Source organism: Odontesthes bonariensis, chromosome 16, assembly GCF_027942865.1.
Source record: "Odontesthes bonariensis isolate fOdoBon6 chromosome 16, fOdoBon6.hap1, whole genome shotgun sequence".
Classification (NCBI taxonomy): Eukaryota; Metazoa; Chordata; class Actinopteri; order Atheriniformes; family Atherinopsidae; genus Odontesthes; species Odontesthes bonariensis.
The window spans coordinates 18827015-18848840 of record NC_134521.1 but is presented as its reverse complement, the minus strand read 5'-3'; the positions used below and the strand labels follow the sequence as shown (position 1 = coordinate 18848840).

The 21826-nt window shown below is 40.7% G+C and overlaps 1 protein-coding gene across 1 annotated transcript in view; it reads right to left on the bottom strand.

Annotated features, from left to right (window-relative positions):
* Positions 1–21826, bottom strand: part of pknox2 (pbx/knotted 1 homeobox 2) — a 122933-nt gene that overhangs the window by 86743 nt on the left and 14364 nt on the right. Inside the window, exon 2 of the mRNA XM_075486516.1 lies at positions 7618–7660. The gene's annotated coding sequence lies outside the window, so the exon portion shown is untranslated. The remainder of the gene's footprint in view (positions 1–7617; positions 7661–21826) is intronic.

Below are 21826 nucleotides of genomic sequence, written 5' to 3'. Positions count from 1 at the left end.
TGAGATCACAGCTAAAGAAACCTGCTACTATAACTATACCAGGAAAGGCAAATTGATTCTAATTCCTGTGTTTGTGAGACAAATTCATTTGATGACTTCATTTTGTTCATCCTGGCAGACTATTGTGGACTTGTCCGCGTTGAGCAAGATACCTCAAAAGTAAGAAGTGGTGGAAAACACGGGCATCTTTCCATTGAACGTTTTGTGTCGTAACTCTTGAAGTAAAGGTGTGTTCAAATTGTCCAGGACCCAGCAAACAAGTTACGTCTCCTCAGTTACGACATCTGCAATCCAACTACAACATGGACAACAACAACACGTATGTATGTAACATCGCTTGCTGTAAAAAACAATCCAAAGCTGACATTTAAACTCGACTATTACCACTAGAGATAATGTCGGTTTGGCTAGCTTAGATTGGCAACTGATGACTGTTCGTGGTAAATATATTGGAGACAGATTTCTCAGCAATGCCCTAACAGAGTTGCGGGTGAAACTAGGTAACAGAAAGCAGTTCCAACACGGTTTTTCTGGCAAAGTTAATCCCCTAAACAGAGATGAAAAGGCACAGAACTTCACCAGTTCTTAAGAGCAGCAAAAAAGTTTTTATCTAGGTCGGTAAAAGAGTGGACTGAGGTCAAACAAGTCCCAAAGGCATCATCGTCACAGTACTCACTTTGTCTCTCACTATTCCTGACAATGAATGATTTAAGGAGTCTTGCAAAGTAGGTGTCCTTGCCGTTAAATGTGTCAGGTTGTAACATGTCCCAGACAGTATTACACGTTGGGCCCAGTGAAACTGATACTATAACCATGGTTCTGATATTGTGAAATAAGGACAGCGGAAACACAACCAATGTCGAAAAACCAAGTGAGATCATTCAGAAATATCGTCAGCTCGTCAAATTTTTCTCAAAACTCTGAACTTTGAAAGTATTTTTTTGATTTAGTCATTCAATTATTGAGTCAACAAGAATTTACAAACAATGAAACTACATATTTATCAAGGGAGTGTAATAGGATCCTGAGAGTGCCAATTGCAGTTTAACATCTCAGATGTTTGGGTGACTCCTGAGTTGTGTCTGCGACGGTGATGTTGCAGGGTGTTCCAAACGGAGGAATTCTGTTATGGGAACTTCTGACATTCCCTGAGGAGGGGGGAGGGAATAGCGTTTACGTACACTGTGGAATTTAAAGCACCTAAAAAGGACAGAAGAGCATTTTTCTTCATCTCCTTTTTCTTCCTCCAGCCTGCATTCAGCATGTCTGTCGATATTCATGATCTTTCTTCCGTGTCTCAACATTTTCAGCGTGTTTCAACACTCCCTCTGTACAAATGTTAACATTTAGATAACCAACCATGGGTTGCAGACGCTTCCGAATAAAATGGTCGGTGATCGAGACTGTAATTTTGTACCATTCATTCAAATCACTACTATTTCAATGATAACCCACTGCTTGTATCTAATGTTGATTCAAGTCCAGCTTACAACTTATTCTGAGCAAAACTACAGTTGCACAGCCTGCGCAGACATCAGTAAGTACAATGATAAAACACATTTTTGTGTATTCAGTAAAAACAGAAAGAATACCAACTGAACAACAATATGTGAGATTGGGATATATCTTTACTCTATTTAAAGGGGACCTCATGACTACATGAGCTAAGGGGCTACTTGAGAAATCTTGGAAGCTCTAAGACTGCTGAAACAACAGCAGGCTGCAGGCACAGTGCCATACTGCCTTGGCATCTTTCCTGTCCAGCCCCCGAGCAACTTCAACCCCGGTCCCCCACTCCCACCGCCCACCACCACTCTTACCCCCTTTCCTGCCTCCTAAGCTGAATGACAGGTGGCAGAAACCTGATCAGCATGAGCCTTCATCAAGGAAGCACTCCCATCTGAAACGGGCACGCTGCCCACTCGCCCACCCGAGGGCCACAGCCGAGATGCTTCTCAGGCTCAACAGTGTGTATGAGTGTGCACACAAATGAGGCAACGGATGGGGTTGGGTGAGGGGGGGTGGCTACAATGGACATAGAGGCACAAGAGGGAGAGGAGTGGAGGGTGTATAATGGACTTTTTGGCTGAGGAGCTGAGCGGTGGACCTGGCACTGGGTGTCCAGGGCTCAGAGGGGAAACGGGAGGCTGGCTCCTACAATAGTCACTGTGAGAGTCCCAGAGGGTCGTCCACAATAGCAGGGCAAGCGGCTGTTGTTAACAATGACCTTCAAGGCCTCATTGCTTGAACTGAGTGGGTCCCACCCTTCAGCACTTCCCTTTTAGCGTTGTCATTCAGCTAATGCAGGGATTATTATTAGAGGCGTGTATATGGAACATTTGTGCATTTTGTCAGCGATGTCCGGTTTTGTTTTACAGCTCCGACTACTGTGTAACAATATATGGTTGATCAACAATTGCGCTGAAGTGAAAGCACACACACCGTCAAATGAGAACGCAATGCCAAAGCATAGCAGACATACTCCGCAATGTAAAACCTGATCTTTATATTATTGCAACACCCACAGCAGACTACCAACTGCCCTTACAAACCAGATCAGATTTGAAAACCTAACGGCAATCACAAGTGCAGCAGAGCATTTTGGCGCGAAATTGGACATTCCAGAGTGACACTGGCCTGTCCTTGCACAACCCGCTGTCCCAGTTATTCATTAAAAAAAAAAAGGAAAAAAAAATGTTTATTTGTGTAAAATAACTCTCCGAGCAATCACTCCAGGGCTGAAGTGATTGTAAGTGGAAGGGGGGGGTCGCAATGTAAGGGGAGGAGGGGGTGGGGGTCTCCAACCAGGAGGAGATTTAATTAGTGAAATCTCATTAAGTCTAACAAAATTAAGCGTAAAACAATCCTTGGTGGGAAATCGTCGTGGAGGTTTTGGGTGTGGAGAGGGAGGGTAGGAGTGAGGAACACTTAGAGGCTGAAAGGACATGGAGACTAGCTGTGCGATTAGTCGGGTCTTTGTGCAGGAAACAGACAAATGGATTAGCATAACCAGACCTCCCCTGGCAGACAACTACAGACTGCTACGTGGGTACAGATCCCTCACTGTCCTTTATTTAGCCTACATAGTCTTTTAAATCTTCCGTAATTTGATATAATGACTCATTAAAACTGGAAATTAAAACAATATTAAACCTGAAAGTGTTGATGTTGGGAAAAGAAAGTATTGAATTTCACAACCAGCAGAAGATCATGTCATAAAAGAGGCCCGATGCCGATAAAGTAAGTCAAGGATGGAGTCAGTCTACACTTAAAATCACATTTTGCACATTGCAGTAAAAATAAAGGGAAAGATTGGGAATTTTTAAAATACATTACCGTTACAGGCCCACGGCACAACCTTAGAAACTGGGTGTCACAGGAGAGCTGCAGTACAGTATCTGACTCTAAGACATACAGAGCCAAAACCAAAAGTGAAATCTCTTTACGCCAAAATAAAAGGTGTTTCAACTGATTCATTAAATTGGCTACACCTGCTAAAACAAGTAAGCACTGGAGTGTTGACTCTGGGAGCTACAACACACTCAAAGAACTGGAATTTAATCTTAATACACAGATATTATGGGAAAACAAGCAGATGACATATGTTGGGATTAATAACAAATAATTCATGCTGGGTCGTGTCAAAAAGAAATAAGCACCTATTTACATTGTATCTGGGACTGTGCACTTATCTATGTCTTTTGGAATAAAATTCTTCAACATATGAGTGACTGACAGGGGAGGACAATGCCAGTATCTGAAGGGTTGTGTTGCATTGGAGACAGACCACAGGTGCACGGCATACCTGAAGAAGAGCTCGCAGCGATTATGATCGGGGTGATAACAGCTGCTAGGACAGTACTTAGATATTGGAAGTCAACTAAACCACTGACTCCACTGAGAAAGAACCCCTGGCTAGGTTCACAACCAGGACCATCTCAATGTGAAGATATAGTACTAACTACCACACTGTCTCACCTTATATCGCATATTACATCCATATTTTTCCATTTATTTCTAGAAATATAGAGCTGCATCAGAGGCAAATGTTTAACATCCATTTATCAATAAGCCGACTGACACTATTTGCTTGAGAAAGAACATTTCATCCTGAGTCGATCCTCTGTAAAACATCCAGCACTGAATATGTATTACTGTGCAACTCAACTGCCAATGAATGTCAACACACAGACAGGTACAAGTTTCCACTGCCACATCTCAGAGCAAATATGAGGTGGACCGGGGCACTGTTCCATTTAAGAAACCAAGATCATGCACATATCAAATGTACACAAAAGAAAGTGGACAAAAATCTTTTCGACAGCTCTCTGAGAGCACAGACGCTTATCCACAAGCAGAAAAGAACCAGCCAAGTATGTTCTTTTAGGTTCTGTTGCTCGACCGGAATAGTGATTTTCTTCACAGAAATGACGAACAAGAGATAATCGACGTTAAAGAGATTGAACCAAATAGTCAATCAAAGCTCATGGTCAGAATTCAAAGTGACCAGCAAAAAGGTTCAGAGACATCCGCCACTGGCCGGGCCTCCAAAACTCTGAAAACGTGAATGTTGAGCAGTTCAAGGCAGGGGCCTCCTTTGCCACATTCCCTGTTTTTAATAGGTTACAGGTCTGCACCATGGTCAGGCCACTTTTGCAGAGCCATGCTGTTGTAACAAAGTCTGGATGGTTGAGCCCATTGTGTTGCTCCACATCTTGCATTATACTGTATCAGTCACTGCCATTCCAACGCAGGGTGTCAGTTTTGACCATGCAAAGAGAGATTACTCTGGACTCTCTTAATATTTTAATGATATTCCATCATAGACTATGAAATCCACTATTTCTTTTCAATTTCATGCTGAGAAATGTTATCAGTCAAAAACTGAGGCACATTCATGTGACAAAACAATCCAAGCACAAATACAGATACTTTGAAGAATTGCTTTGTGTCTTAATGGCTTGTTTCAATAAATGAACAAACAAATAAAAGAAAAATACATTTTCATTAGAGGTGATTTTCCATTTAGCAGGAGCTGCAACATTTTTTGTTTTTTTCTCAGTTCTTCAATTTGCAATTAATTGCAAACGTGGGGAGCTGAGGACATTTAAATCTGGTGGCTAATTCCAAGCTGAACCACAGGGAAAGGCATTAATATTGTAAAGCTCCAAGACAGCAATTTACCCTTTATTTCTTTGTCTCTGGGATATGTCAGATGGAAGTGGATAAAGGTGCCAAAAACAAACAACAAACTAATCTGGAAGACATTATGCACTGAAGGATGCAGCTCTTTCAGTAATTATATCGCTTTTTTAACATCTCAATAGCAGTCTAATTAAAAATAATAGTTTATGATCTTTGGCATTCCTAAATATAGTTCAGTTAGCTCTCACATATTCTGAGCTGATTCTGCGCTGAATTCTAAATAGAGATGTCATTTTGACAGAATTTCTAGCTGCTATGACACATAAAGTGATCACAGCTACACAAACATGAAATATAGACCCTTTATCATCCCGTCTGAGAAAATAACACGAAAGCCGTGTTTCTAATGCAGCGCTTGGCGCCTAAAAATGGTTTGTTTCAGTTGTGCTTTTGCTTTAATGGCGACATCCAGACACATAAAACATTAACGCCCAGGACTTATTTCTGTTGGTAGACCTGCGATAGACCCTTAAATCATGGTTGTGATGATTGGCATGTAGCGTCCGACGCTAGATATTCTCAAGCCAAACAAAAAGGAAAGAAAAAAATAAAATAATGTAATCCAACAAGAGGAAAATGTCCACAAATTGTAAAGCAATTTCACAATAATGTTCCTGTACATTAAACTAGGAAGAGTTTGAATGTTCTATCATCTACAGTACATACTATTATCAAATGATTCAGAGAATGTAGAGAATCCTCTTTTGACAATGGAGATGGATAAAAATCAGTATTGGATGCCCGTGATTTTTGAGCCCTCAGACAGCACTGCATTAAAAACAGACCTGATTCTGTCTTGGAAATGACTGCATGGGCTCAGGAACACTTCCAGAAATCATTGTCTGTGAAGACAGCTCACCGTGCCATCCACAAATGCAGATTAACACTCTATCATGCAGAGAAGAAGCCATATGTGAACAGGATCCAGAAACAAGGCCGTCTTCTCTGGACCAAAGCTCATTTAAAATGGACTGAGAAAAAGTGGAAAACTGTTCTGTGGTCAGAGGAGTCAAAATTTAAAATACCTTTTGGAAACCATAGGCACTGCATATGCTGATTTATCAACACTCAATTAATAAGCCTACATCCCTATGGAACTGGCAACTTGTACATCTGGGCCAGCACCATCAACGCAGAGAGGTATATAGAGGTTTTAGAGCAACATATGATTTACGTCTTTTTCAGGAAATGGCTAAATGCTAAACAATGCTAAACCGCATACTGCATCTATTCCAACACCAAGGCTTTGTAGTAGAAGACTCAAAGTTCTGGACAGTCCTATCTGTAGTTTCGACATTTCACCAGCTGACACTCAAAATACAACAAAGAAGACCCAGGACTGTTGAGCAGCTACAATCCTACATCAGATAAGAATGAGGCAACATTCCTCTCTCAAAGATTTACAGGCTGTTAAAAGAAGAGGGAATGCTGCACAGTGGGAAACATGGACCCGTCCAACTTTTTTTGAGATGTGTTGCTCCCATCAATTTCAAGATGAGCTAATATTTTTCATGAAGTAGTAAAATGTCTCACTTTCAACATTTGGCATTTTTTTTTTTATTGTAGGTAAAATATTGATTTATGAGAACTTACATTTTACACAGCAGCACTGACAACTAATCCAGGCTGTGCCCTGTTTTTCAATAAATGGCAGCTGGCATCACTTTTTTTTTTTTTTTTAATTTAAGTTTTAATGAACAACTACTTTAAATACTTTAATATGACCTGTCCATTTGTCAAGCTACAAGGCCTGTTTATCCTGGCAATAAACTAGTATGCTGGTCTTCTTTTAGACTAAGCCATCCCATATTTCCTTTTGGTTCCCATTGCCTCACCATTTCTTGCCTAGATCACAACAAACGCACATACATACTGTATGTTCTGAGCGTGACCCCATCAGGATACTGCTAGCGAGCAGGATACTTCAGGAAAACATGACTGCCAACCCAATCACTTCAGCTCAATTACAGAGGAAAAAGTATCATACTAATTTTCACGCTATAGTCCAAGATGCAAATTTGTTTTTGCAGGTGAGTCATTACAACAGACACAGCTCTAGAATAAAATTGTAGCAAAAACACTGAGCACAGTAACCAAAGGTCCAAGAAATCAGCTCAAGTGATTGAGATAATTACTTAGTTTTGACCACCTTCTCTAAACAGCAGCAGGGCTATCATTAACAGTTTGCACTTGTATGTGTTGTTCGATAGTTATACTGCCTGGTGTAGGCATGTGAACAAACAGACAGCCTTTTCCAGATATGTTGTTTCTGTGTGCCTTTGTATTCTGCAACTCTTTCAATACAAAAATAAATGTTGTGCTCATGAAACATACATAGAAATTGCAATGTGAGTTTTGTTAAAGACGTGCAGAAACAAAGACTGCACCAAAGTAAGCCGAGCAGAAACTCACATTTAGCTGGCCCACAGCAAGTATCCAAGTCTCCAGTCAAAGCCTGTTGAGAGAGGAAAGAGATTAATCTCTGCATCTTAATTAAGACATCATGACTTCTAAAAACAGCATTAACATTGGTCATATGAGAATCAGTGAGATAATGTTGTGGGTTTGATCGAGCATTATTCACACCGGAAAAAAATGCGCATGTGGTAGGGACTATTTTCAGTGGTGGACTTAATCACTGGTGGTTATGCGGAAATATTTTTGGCCGGGATTGTGGAAGTCGAACTGGGTCAAAATAATAATGTTAGTAATAGTAATAATGAAACATCTCAACCAGTGGAACAGTGGGACTAACTTGAGAAGTTCTTGGACAACAAGGTTTCTGTAAATGATAAATCAGGCTGTGGCTGCACACACGCACAATAGTTTTCATGAGTTTACATTGTTTATATACTCTGCTGTGTGTCCACATAGCATTTTTCTGTGTGAATGCCAGCATCTATTTTTGATCTTTCCCAATTAGTGCACAGCGTCCCTCTACAGAAAAATCCCAACCCGATGTTTTTTCTCAATGTGCTCCAGCCTCTTTGTGCAGCGGCTCCAAGCATTTCTAGTAGAAAATCTCTGAATTTTTCAGAAACATTCCTTTAAAGGTAACCAATCATGTAAGCACAAACCATCACATCCTTGTCACCAGGAGAAAGAGGACATAAGCAGGTCTTAGATGTGGGATGAAAAAATGTAATTGTGTCACATTTTATTTAATTACGTTTTATGTTAGCTTCAAGCTAATTCAGAGATTTGCTAGGAAACACATTAAACGTGTTAGATATAACCGATTCAAACATGTTACAAGAACTGAGAACTATGTTGTACTGATTATGGAGTTGGACTGTTAACAGAAAATTGAGTAACCATTTAAGGATTTTTAGGGCAGGTCTGAGTGGAGCAGTCAAGGCAAGCAAAAGTCGACCCTGAGCGTAGCACTGATGTTATATACTGTATAAGTCTACAACGATTCATCATTTTTGAACTAGCCATCTGGCCTTCTATATGTCTATCCAACAAATAGCTAGCTAACTAGCTACTCTGTCCTAATCACGAAACTACATCATCCCTGGATGCCAGAATTTTCAGAACTTCAGCTTCCTACTCAAATAATAAAGAAAACTAACTGGGTTAAATTTGTGAGGGGCAAAATTGAAAGGCAGCACTACATGTGTTGAAATATCACATGCTGCTTGACTGAACGGCCAAGTTGGCAGTTTTATGCCATGGTAGTTAGCCAACTTTTATGTCGTGGTTATGCACATAAAATAACCTGCACGTTACTGGGTGTTGATAGAGTTAAACACTATGAATTCATTTAGCAAACAGGCACCACCGCCCTATGGAGGTTGCAGGGCAATGCAGCTACTCAGATAACCACAATTATGGTCAGTAAATTGATTTTGCAGAGAGCCACAACAACAAAGAGTCGAGGATTACCGCCAACGCCTGCCTCATTTTTCACCTGGTGGTTTTAAAAACTTTCACAAGAAACAGCCAAGATTCCCAGTTCCAAGTTGGAAGGTATAATTTAATATCTGCTGTGTCAGTTTGTGAATTTCCATCAAAGCAGTGGCTAAAACAAACTGAGCTCCGTTCGCCCCGTTAGTGTAGTTCATGTGAGCTGGTCAGAGATCTGTCAATCAGCGTCCTCAGCATGCACAGTCCCAGCATCTCAGATCAATTCAGAACACATGTTTATTTTTACTTTACTTAAATGTTAAACAAAACACAGACAAAATGGACCAACAGGGAAGCTCATGATTTACAGAGCTCATATAAGGAGGAATTTCAAGCTGGTTTTGGCTTGCTTAGCTGGCACGTCAATTCCTGTCTGTGCTGTGAATGTAGTCAGAGAAAAGCTTTTGAATATGTGTAGTCTTCCTAATCTTCAGCGACCTCTACAACTGTCTGTTCCAAAAGCACCCATTTATTTTATTCCTGTCACTTCCATAACCTCAACTGTGTGTTTATTATTGTAACTATGATAACAAGGGAAATGTACTGGAACCCAAGCCATCATCTTCCCTGAAAGAAATAAGGAGTCTATGATGTGCATAAATGATACTTGATAAGGACTTGTTAATAAATTTAAATAAGCCGTTTTTGAGCCTTGCCGCATCTGGGACAAAAACATCTGTGCTATAATGTGTGTGGTGGTCAGAGCACTTTCTGATCAAAATAATGTCAAATTAAGTATTTTAGTATGAAACATCATTCTTGTTTTGTGGAGTTGGCCATCAGCCACACACAGTCTTTTTTTTTTTTTTTTTTACAGTTTTCTTTCTTGGAACTGATGACATACAGCACCAAAAACTACAATAAATGCAGTAGGTCTGGCTAAACAAGAGGTAAAGCAACCAGATGGCTTATCTGCTCATTCATAATGTATCATCATTTCCATTGGGGATAAATGAAGTTCCATTTAACTTAATTTCAGGTTATGTCAAAATACAACAAAACCCCTGCTGGGAAAAGTCTGGGGATGGTATAATAAAGTGCCATGCATCTAAGACTGAAAGAAAAATTAAACAAATTCTTCCTTAGAGGAAGCTCTTGGAAGGAAATCTAGAATTCAAGAGTTTAAAAAAATGTAAGAAACAGTTTAGTCTCAAGGGTAGACATTCAAGGGCAGTGATTCATATCCAACAATTAAAGTCAAAAAAGTCAAAATCTCACTTGCAGTGTTAAATCTTTATGTAAAAACTGAACATATAAAGTGGCACTGGAAAGGCATTGGAACTTTCAGTTCGATATGATGAATACATACAAGTATATTCATGTATAAAAACCATCTTAACCTAATTTAAGTGTAGGTTTAGAGTAGATATCACTTCTCTCCTGCTCATAAAATGTTTTTTTTTTTGTAAACTATCTTCAATGAAATATGTGAAAACAGGGAAATTCCATCGAGCCACTGACTGGCTGGCCATGTCTGAGCCACATGGAGCATAGCGAGTTACTGCGCACATGCAAAAGATTTAAGTTCAATCAAGCATTCAGGCCAGGACACCTGATCTTTCACTTAAGGCTTCTCTAGAACAGTGGGAGTGTGGTCAGGCCGCACAGCAGGCAACCTGCCTCCTGCAATCTGCTAACACAGAGCCTCAGAGAAGAGATGTTATTTAACTAGTCCTGCACAGCTCAGTGGGGACTTCTGTGTGTGTGGTAGGTAGGTACTACCAGAGGCCCAGAGTGGATAAGGAGGGGGATTGGAATGAAAGCTGCGAAGATTTAGTGCAAAGAGTTCAAATAGTTCTCCTTTTTTAGGGTTTTCAATCTCCCTCAAGATGGGGAAAAGAGAAAACAATATTATCCTATTCTATTTCCATGCAGACTTTTAGGAAGCTCCTGTGTGTTTACATCATCTGAAATGTGGCAAAGTGAGATGAATGGCCCATAACGTGATCAAATCACATTTAAAACTAATCTGTGGTGCATGTCTTATGTTTTATGTCTTTTCAGCTGAAAATGGAAAAAGGAAATATGCACGACAAGGTTCTAACATGTGAATTTTATTTTATACTTAAAATATTTCATTCAGAAGTATCGATGCCTTTTGTTTGAAAAAGGAAAAATCAACATATTCACAAAGAACATTTTCTTTCCCTCATTATTTGACTTCCACCAACGATCTCTCACTTGAATAATCTCCATCAAGAGTGAATCCAACCTATAGCAATGTGCAACCCATTATTTCTGTGTGACTTCTGAAGATTCAGAGTGCAAAACATCTAAAGAAAATAAGGCAAGTTAGTGACAGTAAACACACACTCAGAGCCCAAGATAACAAATTAGTCTTTTGGATGTAGCTTGAGTTTCCATTCCTCCTCAGACCAGAGGAGATTTGGGTGAGAGCATTTCTTAGGTTTCTTTCAGCCACAAAGAAAACATTTTAGCCTCTCAGTAATCCTCCTCGAAGCCCTCCCTAAGCTCCAAAGGCCCTTCCTCCCGTCGTTCGTCCCTCCGACCCCTTGTCTGGGATCCTAGAGGATAGTCTCTGTAGTGTAGCTTACCACACACACCATTCACCATCTCTGCCTCCCCATGACCCCTCTGGGACCTAGCTGACCTTCCTGTCGACGTCAAAGTAAATCAGAGCAGGAGCCAGAGCAGCGAGGGGCTCCACCCAGGGGGCTGGAGGTCTAATCACTGTATTCCTCACAAAAGCCACAGAGGAAACATTAGCATTCCTGAATCTGCCCAACAGGCCATAGCCTCTACAAGTGGACATCAGTATCCATACAGTCAGTGGAGTTAGTTACCAAGTAATTTACATTCTTATTACATCTTGTACTAAAGAAAAGGACAAAAGGCTTCAGACACTAAAAATGAGTATAATGCTCTCCATAGGAACAGAAAGGCAGCTCAAGAATAGAGGAAGGCTTAATAGCCACCCTGAGATAATGGTACATAACAAAAGTCAGGGCCCAGTCTTGTAAAGGAAGTGATAAGTACACCAAAATTAATTTTATTATTCCCATTTATTATTTTTCCCATGCTCCGCATCTCCACCAAGTTTCATTAAATTTGGGTAGTGTTTTTTTCTCTGCATATTGACTGACTAACATCCCTGAAAAAGTGGGAATTAGAAAAAAAAATAAAAAATTAATTCTGTAATAAAAGTTTCATGCAGGCCTCTTATTGTTTTGGTCATCAAAACAGATAAAAATGGATAAATGGATGAGATGCTATGCTGTGCTCAGTTAAGTTTGTAGACTTCTGATGCACACTCTGGAGAAAAACGGTAAGCTAGCAACTGACCTATTAAATAACTTGCCGGCTGTAGCTTTGGAAGGGAGTTGGATCGTCCACGAATGTAAAGTCTAATGGATGGTAAACCTTGATCCAATTCACAGCAGAACATACCAACTGTTGAATAAATTTAGCATTATCCATCATATCGTTTATCTTCATGTATGTTACAATCTTCGGTAGTTGTACCCAAATGATAGCCTGGCTGACGCGTCCACATCTCGATGAGATGGTGGTCTGGGAACTAGGTGTGTATAGAGCTTGAAAGTCCCGCCTCCTTGACGTCATTCAACTTCCTCCCCTCGGGACCACGGAAGTGTAATAATTTGCAATTCAAGTCAATGACGGAGCCATGACGGAATAAAACTATTTTTTGCGTTTGATGGAATTGAGTCTTGCATTTCACATATGTTGTGTAGGACATTTTTTAATATTTTTTCATACCAGTAGCGTAACAGTTTAGCGGGCATAAGTGCTTCATTGTTAAGTTATTTTTCTGAGCATTTCTCGAACTACAGCATGTAGCGTTTGGCACGGAAAATAAACGTCATCACGTTTGGGCGCGCGGAGGAGTGGAAGAATGGCGCTGTCGTTGGCCAGTTTCACTCAGTTTTTCGAGGGCGAACGAAAACTTGTGAGCCGAGGAGAGAACCACTACCAGTCGGGGCACGTGGAGAGCTTCTGCTATGCTGGTGGTGATATGTCTGGCTTCGTCCATGCCAGCCAGCGAGACCGCCGGCTGTGGTGATGGGGATCCACAAATTTAAAAAAATGGTGGGATCAGTGACGTAGCATATGCGACGCAATGTAGTCTTTTTACCCTAACTTTTTTTTACAACGTTTAACCAGGCACTCCTACGACAAATCGCCAATGTTTTTGCATGAACTCATCCATATTTAACCCCAGAACATCATGCGTGTACTGTAAAAAGGCATATAATGACTGGGAACAGAAGACATCATCCTGCCCATGTCAATAGATCCAGGCATGAGGTCCCATGGGGACGACGGAAGTAGGAAGAAGAAGCAAAAAAGGGGGCGGGACTTTCAAGCTCTATTTTCTCGTATTTGAGGCGTGGTTTACGAATGCCTAGAGCCGTTTATTGGGCGCTACGAATGTCTATCAAATGACGTCAGGTTCTTCCCATGCTGCTTTGCGCGCGATTCATAGCCAATTGTATCACTTATACCAGATGACGACAGAAATTCGATGAGGAAGAAGAAAAAAATGGAAAATAAAAGTAAACTTGCGCTCTAAGCTACTTAAATTGACAACAAAGTAGGCCTATATGCTATATTCTACATGAATTTTTATGTTGTAGAGTTGTGAATTTATTTTAATAATGGAGAAATTGAGCAGCCTTGCTTTGTTGTCTACAGTAGTAGATCAACCCTCATCTTACTTTGAAGCTCCCAGCTCCCAGATGTGACGTCAACAAAGCTTTGGCAGCAGAAAAGCTATCAGGCTTGTGTTGATAATAATAAACTCCTGGACTATGTACAAACTTCCAAATGCATCGTTTTGTGAGTACAGACCATATTTGTACTACTGTAGAAGTTTGGTGTCATGACATGTGATTTTAGTGTGGTAATTTTGGAGATACTGCCAGGGTCTGTTAGTGCTTGTACTAAGCTATTCGGGATAACTCAGTAACTCAGCTGATGTTCAGCCAATATCGGAAAAACTTCGGGTGGGCTACTTGGCTGGATGTCACGGTTCAAATGACCCTAGGGTGAATCTACTCCGAAACACTTTCTAAGGCTGCATTGAACGGTAACGTTGTGTCCGCTGTCATGTTGGATTAACACTCTACAAGCTTCGGTGTAGCGCACAGACGTCGTCATCGTCTTGCTGCCCCCCCCCCCCGTTCTGTGATTGGTTCCCAAACTCTGGCAAAAATAAGGGCGGTGGTTTCCAGGCTGACTTTGCAGTGAGAATGAAATCGAGCGCAAAGCAGCATGGGAATTCCCAGGCTACCCAAATGACTAAACCACTAAAAATGACAAACTGGATAGAGTGCAAAGCTTAGAGACCCTCTCCGCCAAAAAGTAATTTAGTGTTTCTCTTGTATATCTTTGTTTAACTGTGCAGAAAGGTTCTTGTCCAGAAATTGACACATGGAGCAGGGATTTTTTTGTCTGATGCAGTTTTTATCCCAAATACACCACAAAAACAGGCTGATTAAATCCATTCCCACTGCCAGTTTTAGCTTGTTTACCCTCAGCCCTCTGAGAGCTACAGTGTATTCAGCACCATTCCAGCAACTTCCACTTCCTTTCCAGGGGACAAGCTTGTAAGCTACAATAACATGAAGGGACTGCATTACGCTTGACGTCAGCCCCACAAAGCTGAACTGAGAGAGCTGCCAGCTGTCTTTAGGTCAGGTAAAAATAAAATAAATAAATAAAGTAATTGATCAATCTCGTCTCCTTTTGTCCGCAAGTTGCAGCTATTAGTTTCAAAGTTGACATAAAAGGTCGGTAAACACGTGATTCTGTAAAGTCCCTCTTTAAAAATCATAGTTTTAAGCACCCAGGTGTTGTGTTCCCCGTTGACGCTGTGCCGAGCCGGAGCCGATAAAAACCAGTGAATAAGCATTTGACGCGGGACTGAATAGCGAACAAACACTTTCCTATGGCACTCAAAAGCCAGATGTTAGCAGGTGATAGTGGGTTTTGACCAGTGTTTAAAAAAAAAAAAAAAAAAAAAGGGCTTCAGAGTGGGCTAGATTTGTGACATAATTCTCTTTGGCATCCATTCCTGATTCAACAGGCAGCTTACACAAATACGATCAAGAGGCCTACGTTGCACAGACTTCCAGTGATTTCAGAGATATCTCTGGAGCACTTCAACTTTTTAAATCAGTTTTGCTTAGGTGTTGATTTCATTTCAAGACATTTTAATCAAGTTAGTATGGATAAAAGAATCTAAATATACAGTATCATTTCATTCTTATTAATCCATTAATCCATTCATGCGTATGTACGTGAAGGTTGTCACCACAAAAAAGGTTCCTGCTTCAAAAAGTGGCCACATTTCATCAAGATGCTGCCGTACAAAAAACAGAATTTTGTTAAGAAGTAATATCTTCTATAACTTATAGAGTATATGGGTTACAAAAAGACAGTATTCACAATCATGATAATTGAGATGCGAAAACCCCCAGAAGGTGAATTCTTTCATATACCAAACAGTGGGAGGACAGGACCTTGCTACTGTACATGTGAGGCTTTATTATGGCTGACGGAACTGGATTCAGAAAACTCATCCCTGGACAAGCTGTTCATCTTGTGAAATTATTGTTTTATTGTTGCTCTGTGTACAACATTTGCTCGTGGCAATAATGAGAAATACTGAGATTCATCAGGCAAACCCTGCGAGAAAATCTAGCCTAATTTGATTTGCTCAGTTTCACCGCTCACTTTTTTTTTTTTTGTTGCCAAAGTAGGTTTGGTGACGGCAAATAATTGAGTGAATATTCACAAATTCCCGCTCAAACTTTCTCTCTGATTGATCACAAGCCATCTTTCATTTGGGAAATTAAATTCCAGAGGAACGTCTTTAAGTTCCTTGAATCCTCTGCTGCTCGCTGGTAAGAGTTTTGGGGTCAAGGTGGGAAGGGAGGACCAAAAGACCCGTTTCCCACAATCCCTGCACAGCTATAGCCCCCCAGCTGTTCAAGGGCTTCCATAACAACAGCTGCGCAGAGGTTTAGTGGTTCAAGTTGCTATGACAACAGCAGGATCAATTGGCATGCACAGACTCTCAGCGCTAATAGCAAAAGTGACATTATGCCATGATTTAATTTCAATGAAAGACAGACAGGTTTAATTTTTTTCCTTTAAAAACTACTTGCATCCAGTGTGACACTAATTAATTCTGCATGAAAATGTGAGGGGCTTCTGTGCTAAAAACTTGCAAGAATACCCCACGCATGTTGACAATCAACCAGGCAACCTCACAATTCAACAGCGGCTCTTGATGTTAAAGATTACCGCGTGCAGAGTGTGATTGTTTGCAGGCTCGTACAATAGAAGCTAAATTTGTCTTCATGCCCGGCAGCTGTATGTGCCACAGATCAGTGACCGGCAGGATTGTGCAACAATCAGAAATACTTCTGTTCCCCTGATAAACAGGATATCAGGTCACTTGGCCACTGTAACAGTTGGGGAATACTCTATGGCGGTAGGGGGGGGGGCGGTGAGCTGTACTTGAGATTTAGAAGAAAAGAGTTAAACCCTGTTTATTTCTAAAACCATAATGCCTCGCATGATCTTGCTCATGTATAACAGCGAGTTAAAACCTTTGGTTTTTGCCGTTTTATCCCGACTATTTGTTTTTCCTGGCAGGCCAAACTCCAGCCATTTGAAGCTAAATCCTGGGAATTAATCAGGGAGTCACAACGGCAATGCAGGTACTCCCACAGGAGTAACCGGAGCCGCCGCAATGTCACCACGGGTTTAAACCCAACATTTTTTAACGATCGTGCATCTGATCTAGGCAGCTGTGCCAGACAAAACCCAGCAAAAAAAACACACACATTTAGTCTACTTTCACTAATAAGTGCACCCCTACACAGCTGCAGAACACACAGTACCCTACACGCCATGTTTTCTAACTTGTGTCTGACTCTTGGCTGATACATGACATTAATTATTCCTCCCTGTTTCACAGAACATGATATTCTCTTGTGAACACTGGGGGGGGGGGCAAACAGGAATCCACAGCTAAAAATACCGGCACAGTGATGAGTCAGGATGGACCGAGCAAACAAAAAGAGACCCATCTAATTTCCTCCAGTCTGGCCTTTCGGTAAAGGCTTTCAGAAAAGAAGCTCCAGCTCTCAGTGCCACCAGTGAATTCCTTAATGAATCGAGCTGCAAGGAATCTGCAGACTAGTGAGATAAAAAGGGATTATCCAAATGGAGGCTAATGATGTGAAAAAGATTTACAGCCTAGAAAAAAATAAAGGTGCAGGAACAATAAAGTCGTTTCTGCTGATATGTTTGGGGTGTTGAGCGATGCTGACTCGCTCAATATTGACTCAAACTGCGTCTAATACACTCTAGATGTCCAGTTGTGGGTGAAACACAATCATCTCTACAGAGTCATAAAAGTAATAAAGCTTATTTAAAGGGTAGAAGTCAAAGACAAGACAAAACAATTGTCCTTACATTCCATTTCTGGTTATCTAGTTTGCAGATTTATTCAGTTATTTTGAGGTCCTATCATAACTTTTTTTACTAACATAACAGTTTGATGCCTCCGTATTTGGAGTTCATCACAGATATTGTCATATTTGCTCGTCCAACAGAGCAAAAACTCAGCAGGATCTTCAATATTTCACTTTGCTCACTGTCTGGTAGAGTTATTGCGTTTCTGGCCCAACTTCCCAAATGCAATAAAAGCAAGGTAAGTAGAGAAACATTACAAACAGCATCAATCACATGAACCATGCTCCTCAAGCCATTCTGCTCTGCTGAAACTCTTGTAGTCATATGCTCGATCACTTACACAGAGACAAACACGTGGACCTGGGCCTCCACACGATCTGTCTAAAGTAACGTTCTGTTTGATTTCAAAGCATGATATTGTTCAACAATACCGCATTTTGTCTCAAATTATGCCTCATTACAGTGTATACTTGTCAAGAAAGCGTGTTGTCTTTGCTAGAACTGCCACTGTCAAATTCTATCATTAATTCCTAATTTGATGACCAAATATGCTCAAATTTGATTTGAAAAATTAATGATTTTCCAGGTCAATTCTGTTTGTTGACATGACTGCAGAAAAATTAAGGGTTTTCAATGAAAGCTGAAAGGAATTTGAAAGATTTCGAGATGAAAAGTGAACGCAACATAAAGCAAGTTCCTGGATTCAAGTAAGTATTCAAGAGACAGCGCACATATTCCCAGATATTTCATGCATGTGTGAATGTTTCATGCAAAATGACTGGAGGTATAACTAGATTTACACAGAGCATGTGATCAACAGTGGGTAAAAAGGCACAGAAGTCATGAAAAACTAAATGATTTGTTAATATTTTATATCTGAACTGCGGCGACACTGCCTCAAAATCCGAATCACGTACGGTGAAAGAGGGAAATTCAATCAGCTCTTTAAACTGTGACTCTTACAATGAAAGAGTTAAAAAAATAACTTTCAGAAGGAATGATGTTCCTTTTTTTCTCAATTTTTTATACACTGTAGGAAACTGCAAAGAGTCGTGGAAGTGTTAAATTCAAGTCCTAATGGGTCATTTGTGGTTTGGTTTTGTTGCGTTTGGACTTTGCTGTGGTTTTCAAGTCGGATGGGAGAGAGCAGTGTTGTCTGTGATTTAGTCCATAGCAGATGAGGAATTGAAGGGACAATACTCCACATCTCTGAAAGTAGATATCACTTGCCTATCATTGGGATGTAGAAATACAGTGGCATATAACAAAATCAAGATGGTTAGTTATAGTCCCTTGATACTACAAACTACTTGAGCAAACATCCTTAGTCAAACATTAAGAATCCAAAGTGCAAAAGATCTCATGTGAAATTAAAGCTAAAACTGAATCTTAATGATGGAAATAACTTTATTGTCACGATTGAATTTTTCCTAATCTTACAGTATCTTTATGGCACCCAAACTCCCAGCATATCTTCTTTTCTTTTCCTTTTTCTTAAATAAGAAAGCAGCTTACTTCGGTCTATTCACGACTGATCGTTCAGCAGAGGTACACAGTGAAGGATAAAATAAAGTTCTCTTTCATTGGTTTGCGAAACACAGAATAAACAGAATACATAAAACCAGCCATGCAGTGATATAACCATAATCCCTCCGCCAGAAACCTCAGGACATCTTCAGAAGTCTGGTGCAGTCTTTTGGACCTCATCAGAACCTCTTGGCACCAAGAGAAAGACCTAAAAAATCATCTTGTGGCAGGGTGATCAAAATAGCTGGAGGTACTGTCCTTGAAATCCTTACAATGCTCACAGTTCCAAACTGCAGTTCATTGTGTTTTATAGATGGGGAGAAATGAAACAAGTCTGCAACTTTGCATCTCAGTAATAACACGGAATATTTATGCCACATTGTCCGAAATCTTAATTCCTGCTCACACTTCTCATGCTGTACAGCAGCCTTGCCTTTTGGACACAAAATTCCAGCCTCTTTCAGGAAGAACGCCGTCCAACATACACATTAAAGATGATTGACCATGCCCCTTTTCAGGAAGTACAAAGAAATCTTCAGTTGAAGCAGGCTTATTCTCTTTGTGCCGTGAATTTAAACAGCCAGAGTCTGCACATTATTCCCACTTGGCCTCATTATTTATATAAAGATAACAGGTTTTTTTTTTCTTCTTTTTTTTTGGTAGTAAATTTAAACAGTCCTTCATTGTCTGAGCATGAAACAGCCCGGGTAAGCATGGAAGGCAGAAACACAATGGAGTTGGCAGACGTGGCCGAGGCAGAACAGACAGCGAGGAATTCCCCGTCAGTGTCTGAAGTGGGCTAACCTTGCTTTTTTTTTTCCTTTCTGACTCTTCCCTCCTGGTGAGCGGCCAAAAGAAGGAAAGTTAACTCTTTCAACGACTGGCTGAATCTTTGCTTCAGTTGTTTGTTTTGTTTTTTTTTGTTTTTTTTTTTTTAAATCAGTTGTGCACATTTCCTTAAAATAATGCTTTACATCCGTGTGTACTGAGCCTGCAGAATTTCCTGACAGTTGGGTGCTCTTTGTAGTCCTCACAATGCATTTCCTCACATTAGAGATGCACCACCTATTTCACAGCTCCTTCAGCTCAATCTCCAGGTAGTTAAATACAAAGTACTTTCTGGCCATTTCCCAGAAGAGAGAACAGTGTCTGTAAATTGAAGGTGCTTTGCCATCTGTATTAAATGTCTGTAGCGGCTTATAAATACCACTGACCACAGGGGGAAAGAGGTACAGCTCCAGGCTGGTTCACTGACTGTGAGCTCCATGCAAACACACCAGCATTGTGGGAGAAAAAAACGAAAAGCTAAAAATTCAGACAGCACATTTCCAATCAGTTCCTCCCTCCCAGCCCTCACACATATCCCCCACTCACGCACGCAAAGATAAGTAAGTCTGTTTTGAAGTGGGCTTCAAGAACACTATAAGTCATCCCCGATCTGCTGCCACGTTGCCTCTCACCTTCAAAGTCTGAATGACAGTGTTTGCTAAAGCCACTACTCTCTGGGAAGCTTCCCCCGCCTCGATGTTGACCTTTAAGGAATAACACAAAGTTTTAGGGAGACTGGCTCTTCAGTCAACTTTGTTATAACGCGACAAAACTAATAATCCCCCCTAAAAAAGTAGAGCAAAATAAAAATAAAAGCACATATTTCTATACCAGTCAGGCAAAGTAACATTTTAGCATTTTTAAATAATTGCGTATTGAATGTATCGCAGAGGCTTAGATAGGAAGATTGTTCTTGAAGAAACAACACTAAAACAAGACTGATATGCGCTGTATGTTCGTTCAGTATGATGCCAGCTTGTCAGTTATCGTAGCTGAGCCGAAAGAGAGGAAAAAAAGAGAGAAAAGCTTGCTCACTTTTTTAAATGTTCATGTCAACACTGTTGCCCCAACACTCAAGGGTACTTCATTTGGGTCTGCATCACTCAATGAATAGAAACTCTTTGAAAATATGCACCTTCCATTTCTTCCATGAATTTGCGGTGACCCTCTTCAACCTGTAGAGGGCCATGGGGAAATGCTGGTTGTAACTGTCACTGTTAGTTGGCAGCAACTCAAACCTCAAAAATGTAATAGTGATTAAAGCACACACCATATTATGGATTTTTACACCACATCAGACACGAATTGTATCCATAAATTACAGTTCACGTAGCCTGCGTTGGACTGGCGACCCATCCAGGGTGTACCCCGCTTCATGCCCAATGACAGCTGAGATAGGCTCCAGCCCCCACGCGACCCTGAGCTGGATTAAGCGGGTATAGAAAACGGATGGATGGATGGATGGACAGTTCACGTAGCAACACGGACCACTTTGTAACACCCTGCAATGTGTTGCTAAATGGACGCTCAACTGTTGTGAAAGTGAAGTGACAAAGTAAACAACTGAACCAGAGGTGACAGCATAAAAATCCACATGCCAGCTACTGCTTGAACCGGTGTGAAATTTGAGGTTTGAGTTACTCCCGCTCCTCTGGTGGCCCCCGTCATGAGTCGCTTTAAGCTTCCGCTCACGCATCAGGAAACCTTCTGCATCTCCAAACTAAGAGCGCTCTTCCTGCTGCCTACTGCAAAGAAGACACTAAACAAATAACCCTTTAGATAGCGTCAGATACGAGTTCAAAGTCATTTGTACATGCAAAGATAAAAAGAAACAAGTGACAGAACAGTAAAATAGCCACCAAAGGAGGGCAGACAGGATGTCTTCATG